Source organism: Echiichthys vipera (assembly GCF_963691815.1).
Source record: "Echiichthys vipera genome assembly, chromosome: X".
NCBI lineage: Eukaryota > Metazoa > Chordata > Actinopteri > Perciformes > Trachinidae > Echiichthys > Echiichthys vipera.
The window spans coordinates 14,010,224-14,017,360 of record NC_139825.1 but is presented as its reverse complement, the minus strand read 5'-3'; the positions used below and the strand labels follow the sequence as shown (position 1 = coordinate 14,017,360).

General features: G+C 41.0%; 1 protein-coding gene across 1 annotated transcript in view; it reads left to right on the top strand.

Moving 5' to 3' along the window:
- The first annotated feature begins 483 nt into the window (after positions 1-483).
- LOC310965404 (plasma membrane calcium-transporting ATPase 1-like) overlaps positions 484-7,137 on the top strand; it is a 106,350-nt gene continuing 99,696 nt past the window's right edge. Inside the window, exon 1 of the mRNA XM_083938975.1 lies at positions 484-1,096. The gene's annotated coding sequence lies outside the window, so the exon portion shown is untranslated. The remainder of the gene's footprint in view (positions 1,097-7,137) is intronic.

Genomic DNA, 7,137 nt, shown 5'->3' with positions numbered 1-7,137 from the left:
GTGAACCCAGAGTTTATAGTTTATACACAGAAAAAAAACTGTCTCAATGGCTTATTATTATATAAATCTTGAAATAATATGACTTTTTATTACTATGTATTTAAATTAATTCTCATGTATCGTAGAAAAATAAGTTCAACTGAGAAGATACTATGTAACAACAAATGAGATCGTATCTCATCAGTTAATTATCATGCAGTGGGGCAGTAATGAACCTCCGTACAACTCTCATGAAGACATCCAGATGTGCATTTTTCCTTTTTTTTCTTTTCTCAGTCTTCCTCTCAAGTTCCCATCATCCTCCTGCATGTTTACCCCGGGGCTGATGTTCTCGAGGCTCTGTTTCTGCCTGATTATTTAATTAATTCATAGATCCACCTTAAAAAAATAACAGGGTAATCCCGGACTGGTCCCTCCCTCTCTCGCGGTCTCCAGCACCAGTTCACTTCCCTCTCTCTCTCTCAGTCCCCACACAGCCAGCTAACCAGGAAAAAGACGCTGCTGACCCGGACTTCGGGTTTTTTCTCTCTCTGGTCCCTGTTTTTGAATGTGTCGGACCCTCCAGTCCCACCCACCACCGCTCTGTTGCAACATAAACACACCGACCAGTCCTCGCTTTACTGGATCTGCTCTTTGTTACCAGAGTCTCCTCTGCTTTTTATTCCAGGAGAGAGAAACGGGGAGTTTATTCCCCCCTTTACCAGGTTGATTTGTGACTGTATCTGGATTGTTTCTCTCTCTCTCTCTCTCTCTCTCTCTCTCTCTCTCTCTCTCTCTCTCTCTCTCTCTCTCCCTCTCTCCCTCTCTCCCTCTCTCCCTCTCTCTCTGTCTCTCTGTGGAGGAGCTGCCGCTGCAAGACCACAGCTTTGCTGCTGTTACAAATGTAACAACTTGTAGCGTCGGATCAAAGGGACGTTGTTGAAGATCCATTTTTTTCTCTCCCTCCCGGTCTGTCAATCATTTTCACCACTGCAGTTGTCAAGTTGGAGCCCGGCTGGGAAAGAAATGGACAAACCCCTCTAAAGTGAACGCCGCTCTCTACCTTCACCACCACAAACCACAGGACGTGATTTGGACGAGGAGACCCCGGGTGGAGGTAAACCTCTCTCTCGCGTGTGTGTGTGTTGTTTTTTTTCAACTTTATTCGCCGATTTATTTCAAATCACTGAAAGACAAGAAACACTGCGTTAAAGTGATTTTTCAAACGTGTTTTTAAGGAGTCTGTCGTGTCCGCACTGCTTTAGCATCCGGGTAACGTTCACCAACCTCGGTTTCCTTTACCTTGACACCCACTTAATAGCAACTACAGACCCATTTTGGGTTTTCCACATGTGTAGACGCAAAGCTGTCCTGTTTAGGGGACATTGTGGACTATTGTGTTGTATGTTCTGCTAGATTAATCTCAACAGTGTCCTATAAACCCCCAAAAGGCACGTTTTCTAACCCGTTTCTTCTTACAGCCCCGGATACGTGCCTCTCGCTCTCGCTCTCTCTCTCGCTCTCTCTCTCTCTCTCCAGTCTGCAGCATTCAAACGCTGTCAAGTATTCATTCACAAATGTGCATGTTAAACGACCCACTTACATCGCATTTCGACGCACCAAAACACCTGTTAAGACACACATTGTTGCATTGCTCGGTCGTTTAGAAACGAACACATCTATAATAGATCGGATAACACTTAATTTTGATACAATATCAACTTTTACGCAGTTCTCGCTATAGTCCGCCTGGAGACCGTGAGTGCGTATCAGTTAGTAAAGTTATAATTTTAGTGAAAATTACATTGTTGTACGTGTAGTGTATGCAAGTCGAATTGAATGTATGTTTCCAGTGATTCCTAATATGGGTCTCAAGATCTATCAAATCTCCACTTTAACTGTTTAACGCGAGCATGTTGTTTAAATAGTCAGATCCTGAATAGAGCTGTTGTGATGGAGTCTCCCCGGGCGACAGAACGGCACGTATCGACTGTTGCAGTGGTTGCGAGGCAGGAATCAAGACCGCCTGCGGATGTCTCCGAGTGTCTGGAAACAGTTTGCTCATAGTCCCTGCCTACAATGTTTTGTTCACCCTTGGTAACCAAAAAAATACCCCTTTGTCATCAGTAAATTACACGGTTCTCTGGTAACTAAATTAAAAAACGAGGTTGCACTGGTTGCAGCAGCTGTTGCTGTTTTGATACTAAAAACGTGTGTAGTTTCTGGTGTTCTCATGCACACTGCCGCCGTCATTGGCTGCGGCGCCTTCGGGATGAGCTTGTTCAGCCTGTTGGTGTGGTTTGCCCACATTTACAATGTAAATAGTACTTCTGCTTTTCAGGCTTGTCGGGCGTGCAGTGACCGAGGGCGGAGGAAAAGAACAAAAAATCGTTACCGAGCTTGTTTTATTTTAATTAACGGGCGTTCAGCTCGCGAAGAACCGTCCTTACGTCATCTGTAAAGATGCGGATGAGCACCAGTAGCAGCTCTCCTCCTTTATTTCTTCCTCTCCTCTCGTTTCATCCATCTCCTCCTCCTCCCTATCTGGGTGTGTCCTGCCTTATTGCGTTAGGAAGGAGGGGGGATCCCGCATCTTGGCTCATGGAGACTCCTCCTCAGCTGGTGACCTCCAAACGAGGGCATTGCTCCTTCTGTTTTCCTCAGCTGCTAATTTACCAAACAGAGAAGCTCTTTTGCAAAAGAAAATTAGTTGCTACAGGAAACTTTGACGTCTGTTTATCGAAATAGGCTGGATTTTAGGTAGATTACTGAAGGGAGCTGATGGCACAGTGGTTGCTGAAGGAGAAATGTCTTATTTTTGATCAAACATGCTTGTTTTTCACTGGTGAATTCATCATATTTCACAGAGTGTGAATCCACAGGTTTGTCATTTCCTGCCAACGCTTATTTATACTGGATCAGTATGGGGAGCTGAGACCTGACAGATCCAGAAACGCAATAGAAGTAGGACAGTGTTTTTGATAGGTGCATTGGATCAAAGAAACTCAGTTAACTGACAAGTGTTCAGTCCCCACACCGCCCGTCAACACCAGACATCATAAAGTGAGCACAAGTGACTAACAATGTGTGAGATCCTGTGGGTTTACTCACAGGACGATATATTAAAACATGCACAATCTGATGACGATGGTTCAGGGTTTCCCCCTGTGTAGTGTTTCAGCTGAGTTGGTGTCTGCCCCACACTTTCTGATGCATCGTGTCTTGAGATGTTATTAGTTAATGGAAAACGGTCTTAACGATAGCTGCACTACATAATGGTATTAGCTGTGAGAAATGGCACCTTTGCTCTTTAGCAGTTAGCAGGTGGTCTTCCCCTCAGGCATCTGCTGTAACTAGAGGTGGAACGATTAGGCTGGTTCGATTGATTGATTGATAGAAGGACTGAAGAAAATATGCCACACATTAGCTTTTCCAGTGTTTTTCTTTCTGTTTTTATATAAACTTCTTATGGTTTTGGCCTGTTTGCCAGACAAATCACCTTAAACTGTGGTTCCAAAGGCTGGTTAAACTGTGATGCACTATTTGCTGATATTTCATAGACAAATGATTAATGAGAAAATATCAACCAGATGAATTGCTAATGAAGATAATTGTTCAGGGTTTTCCCACACGTCTTGGAAGCCTGGAAATTCAGAGACTGGTTTTCTAGCCTTGATTAAAAATGACCAAATATCCTGGAAATTAATCCTGAAAAAAAATGATTCAGATTGCCTATGCAAACCTAGTTGCGTCTTTGTTTCCTTAACCGTGAGCAGGTTTTACGTCAATAATAGGCTTACGTTCGTGAGCAAGTGACATCCTGTATTTTCAAGAAAAACTGCTGGAAAATGTCTTGAAAAAAATGTGAGAATCCTGTTGTGCAAATGTTTGTCAAGGAATTCGATTGGTTGATATAACGTCCTGTTGGGAAGTTGGGAGTTTCAGTCCATAACAAGTGATCTTCTAGCACAACACAGGAAACTAAATTCCTCCTCAAGGCACTTAATATTATTTTCCATCTTGTCATTGTCCTGTCCACATGTGTTTTACCCTAAACCTGTGTATGTTTGCTTATCTGCAGCCCAGTTCAGAGTAGCATAATTCCAGTTAAACACACTGTTGGGAAAACCCTGATGTTTGCATATAAATGTCTCCAGTTACACTTTATAAGTGATGAGTGGATGGGCTCCAAAACGAAAGCCAGACATGCATTATTAGTGCAGGTTTGTGCCAGTTGGGTGTGGTTTCCACGTCAGTCTTTTGGCTTTCTACATGGATTTTATATGAAAAATCTGAAAAAAGTGTTACATTTCAAATGGTAGTAAAGCTACGGGTAATTTCAACCCCTCAGTGCTTATGTCACCTTTACTAGCGGCTGATCTTCTCTCTGCTTGTTTGTGCTGTTATCTTACACTGCTGTTACCTGAATCCTGGCTTTTATATCAGACAAATTTCAGCTTTGTGACAGCTTTGTGGATGGGTATAGGTAATATTTCATTAAATTATCCTTATAAATAATGTCTGAAAATGATGCAGCTCTGCACTCTGATGGACATTATGTCTCCAACCTCTAAACATTTTAGAGGACATGCAGTCAGGTTTACCTGCAGACAGATGAGTGCGCTGTTTGTGTCTGGAGCTGCTGCTGAGGTCCTGCTGATGTCCACAGGAAGTGACGGGTGCTGACTCAGTGTGTCTGTCCTCTTAATGTCCTGCAGGAGGTTCAGTCCTCCTTCAGGCAGCGACAAGAAGAATATATTTCATATTTCACTTTGATTTAGTTAAAGTGAGTCAGATTCTTTACTGAAGAAAGCTCTGTATAATAATCCCAGGTGTCTCTCTGTCAGCTCTGTTACCCGTTACCAACTCTCCATGTGGTTTGACTGATTGGCCTGTGAAGTGTTGAGCTACAGGTGAACTACTAGCTCCGTAATGTTGTGATAACTATTATTATTTATCTTATTATAAAAATGTTAAATGATTCGAAAGACAAAAACTGCAATTCTTTATGTATTTAACTTTATACCGGTAATTTAAAGTGGAAAGAAATAACCGTACTGTCACTCCTAAACCAAGGTATGAAGAAAAGAATGATAAAGAATTTCTCCTCGGGGATGAATAAAGTATAATTAATTAATTGATTGATTGATGCTTGAACTGAACTCATGCCCTCACCACAGCTACTTCCTGGTTGATCCAATAAGGAAGTGCCAAAAACTGCAGTTCTCTGAGTGTCCAGTAGGAGAAGTTTGCACAATAAAGCAGTTTTTCATTGACCCCCATGTTAAACAGGCCGTTTTCACAGCATAATTATACCTGTTTAAGACCTGACACAAAAATCCATTCTAGTCTGTATGGGCCCGTCCACTCTTTTTTGTAACCCAACCTAGAGTGGGAAGATTTGAGAACGCCCGCTGTGGCGTTGTCGCCAAATTGTGAAACTGAAAATATCAGGTTACAAAACCTAAAGTAGGGAGAAGAGATGCTGTGTAGCATTCTGAGCTACTTTTCAGTACAGCTTTCTTGTTTGTATGCATTTTATTTTAGCGAACTCCTATCTTTTATTGCTCTCAAGTTTAATGATTTTGCTTTTATGCTTTTACATTTTGTCAGTTTTTATACTCGACCTGAACAAGACATCACTTTAAACTATTTTCACACTTGGAATTACAGACTTTAACTGTAACTGTAGTGAGTAAAAAGTATATTATTGACTCCTGCATTTTAAGTAATGTGTTGAGACATCTTCTCATTATAAAGGCTGTGGATCCCTGGCGCCTGCTGTCTTCATGTCACTGTGACCTTGTGCAAGATACTAAACCCGAAATTGCAGTGAATGAATCAGAATCAGAAATACTTTAATAATCCCAGGGGAAAATTATTTGAATGAATGAGTGTTCGTGAAGACTAGAAGAGCGATATGTAAAGGCAGTCTGTTTCCTGTTTCCATTTAAAATTTGATCAGAATCCGGTTCATCGCCTATTTCCTTTGTGTTGTGGTGCATAACAATAAACTGAGTACTAAAAGAAAAAAAAGAGAAATCAAGTACTGCAATATAAAAAAGAACCATGAACAGAAAACAAGTTTGCATCAAAAAATAGGAAAAATATCAAAAATATGTCAAACCAATGCCTGTATAAGGGATGGCTGATATTGTTAAAATTATAGCAAGAAAAACGTAGTTTGTTGAGAGAACTTGGAGTCTGGACTGAAACAGTTAAAATGCCTGTTTTTCTAATTTCTCTGACCAAATGATGAATTGATTAATGAAGAAAATGTTCCATTCATTGATAAGCATTGTATTACAGCCATAATATCAAGGGTGATAAAGTAGATTTTTTGGGAAACTCTGAGAAACCATTTATAGACAAAATAAGCAGACGGAATGTCCATTTGTTGGTTATTCCACCAAATTAAGTACCTGTCAAATCAAAGTAGCGTGCACTAATTCAAATGAATCCAATTTTATCATTATTACATATTGAGATGTAGGGATAATATTGGATAATATTAATGTAGGGATAGATATCTTGGTATTTAACATGTAAATAATATATATCAAACCTTACTCAAACCTGCAAGATACTTTGGGAACATTTTGTCCAACACTAACCACTGAGCCTTGTTATTAGTAAATGCAGTCTAGAGTCTTCTTTCCTCTGATCAGAATGGAGCTGATGGGTGTAAACAATAACCTCCGTCACTGTGTCGAAATCACACTACACCTGCAGAGACTCGTGCTCTCCCAGCAACCAGAACACGTATCGTTCACAGCTCAATGAAGCGACCCGCCACGTTGGACCGTTCTGCTGGTGTGAACAGAGGGTTTTTTTTCTAAATTCAGTGAAATGTGGAAACCCCTCTGCAGACGGAAATCCCTGCCTTTGAACCAGATCCAGCAGCGCACACTTTGTCTCTTATGCAAGTCCACATCAATTATTAATGGCCCAGTCCTATATTTAAGATATGGAAGCTCTCCGCTCAGCTGAGCCTCAGTGTTTGCGGATATAATAGAGCTGTTGGCCTTTATCATTATTTTATAACCCCTGCTGGCAGAATGGGTTCACCTCAATTCAACGACCCGACTGAAACATGACCCTGTTGTAATTATTTATTGAGCTATTTGTGAATGGAAATCTTAATTGGTTAATTTTTGA